Genomic DNA, 2,489 nt, shown 5'->3' on the forward strand with positions numbered 1-2,489 from the left:
CCTCTGGGCCGGGGCGGGCTTCGCCCCCGGTACCTCCAGCCGCTTCTATTTACGCGCGCCGCGTTCCAACATATTCATCCCGGCCAAGAGGCCTCTTCCCCGGCCACACTCGTCCGCCGGGCCGGCCCGCACCCCGCCATTGAGACTGCACGGGAATTATTATTTTTTTATCTCTCAACCTGTCCAAGAGGCCTGCTGCCCGCCGCAATCGCCGCCGGGCCGGCCCGCACCCTGCCATTGAGACTGAACGGGAATTATTATTTTTTTATCTCTCAACCTGTCCAAGAGGCCTGCTGCCCGCCGCACTCGCCGCCGGGCCGGCCCGCACCCTGCCATTGAGACTGAACGGGGATTATTTATTTTTTTAACTTGGCCGCTGGGCCGGGGCGGGCATCGCCCCCGGTACCTCCAGCCGCTATTATTTCCGCGGGCCGTGTTCCAACACTATTCACCCCGGCCAAGAGGCCTATTCCCCGGCCCGCACCCCGCCATTGAGACTGCATGGGAATTATTATTTTTTTATCTCTCAACCTGTCCAAGAGGCCTGCTGCCCGCCGCAATCGCCGCCGGGCCGGCCCGCACCCTGCCATTGAGACTGAACGGGGATTATTTATTTTTTTAACTTGGCCGCCGGGCCGGGGCGGGCATCGCCCCCGGTACCTCCAGCCGCTACTATTTCCGCGGGCCGTGTTCCAACACTATTCACCCCGGCCAAGAGGCCTATTCCCCGGCCCGCACCCCGCCATTGAGACTGCACGGGAATTATTATTTTTTTATCTCTCAACCTGTCCAAGAGGCCTGCTGCCCGCCGCAATCGCCGCCGGGCCGGCCCGCACCCTACCATTGAGACTGAACGGGGATTATTTATTTTTTTAACTTGGCCGCCGGGCCGGGGCGGGCATCGCCCCCGGTACCTCCAGCCGCTACTATTTCCGCGGGCCGTGTTCCAACACTATTCACCCCGGCCAAGAGGCCTATTCCCCGGCCCGCACCCCGCCATTGAGACTGCACGGGAATTATTATTTTTTTATCTCTCAACCTGTCCAAGAGGCCTGCTGCCCGCCGCACTCGCCGCCGGGCCGGCCCGCACCCCGCCATTGAGACTGAACGGGGATTATTTTTTTTTTAACTCGGCCTCCGGGCCGCGGCGGGCTTCGCCCCCGGTACCTCCAGCCGCTTCCTATTTACGCGCGCCGCGTTCCAACATATTCACCCCGGCCAAGAGGCCTATTCCCCGGCCCGCACCCCGCCATTGAGACTGCATGGGAATTATTATTTTTTTATCTCTCAACCTGTCCAAGAGGCCTGCTGCCCGCCGCAATCGCCGCCGGGCCGGCCCGCACCCTGCCATTGAGACTGAACGGGATTATTTATTTTTTTAACTTGGCCGCCGGGCCGGGGCGGGCATCGCCCCCGGTACCTCCAGCCGCTACTATTTCCGCGGGCCGTGTTCCAACACTATTCACCCCGGCCAAGAGGCCTATTCCCCGGCCCGCACCCCGCCATTGAGACTGCACGGGAATTATTATTTTTTTATCTCTCAACCTGTCCAAGAGGCCTGCTGCCCGCCGCACTTGCCGCCGGGCCGGCCCGCACCCCGCCATTGAGACTGAACGGGGATTATTATTTTTTTTAACTCGGCCTCCGGGCCGGGGCGGGCTTCGCCCCCGGTACCTCCAGCCGCTTCTATTTACGCGCGCCGCGTTCCAACATATTCACCCCGGCCAAGAGGCCTATTCCCCGGCCCGCACCCCGCCATTGAGACTGCATGGGAATTATTATTTTTTTATCTCTCAACCTGTCCAAGAGGCCTGCTGCCCGCCGCAATCGCCGCCGGGCCGGCCCGCACCCCGCCATTGAGACTGAACGGGATTATTTATTTTTTTAACTTGGCCTCAGGGGCGGGCATCGCCCCCGGTACCTCCAGCCGCTACTATTTCCGCGGGCCGTGTTCCAACACTATTCACCCCGGCCAAGAGGCCTATTCCCCGGCCCGCACCCCGCCATTGAGACTGCATGGGAATTATTATTTTTTTATCTCTCAACCTGTCCAAGAGGCCTGCTGCCCGCCGCAATCGCCGCCGGGCCGGCCCGCACCCTGCCATTGAGACTGAACGGGAATTATTATTTTTTTATCTCTCAACCTGTCCAAGAGGCCTGCTGCCCGCCGCAATCGCCGCCGGGCCGGCCCGCACCCTGCCATTGAGACTGAACGGGGATTATTTATTTTTTTAACTTGGCCGCCGGGCCGGGGCGGGCATCGCCCCCGGTACCTCCAGCCGCTACTATTTCCGCGGGCCGTGTTCCAACACTATTCACCCCGGCCAAGAGGCCTATTCCCCGGCCCGCACCCCGCCATTGAGACTGCATGGGAATTATTATTTTTTTATCTCTCAACCTGTCCAAGAGGCCTGCTGCCCGCCGCAATCGCCGCCGGGCCGGCCCGCACCCTGCCATTGAGACTGAACGGGGATTATTTATTTTTTTAA

This window comes from Hippocampus zosterae, chromosome 6, assembly GCF_025434085.1.
Source record: "Hippocampus zosterae strain Florida chromosome 6, ASM2543408v3, whole genome shotgun sequence".
Taxonomy (NCBI): domain Eukaryota; kingdom Metazoa; phylum Chordata; class Actinopteri; order Syngnathiformes; family Syngnathidae; genus Hippocampus; species Hippocampus zosterae.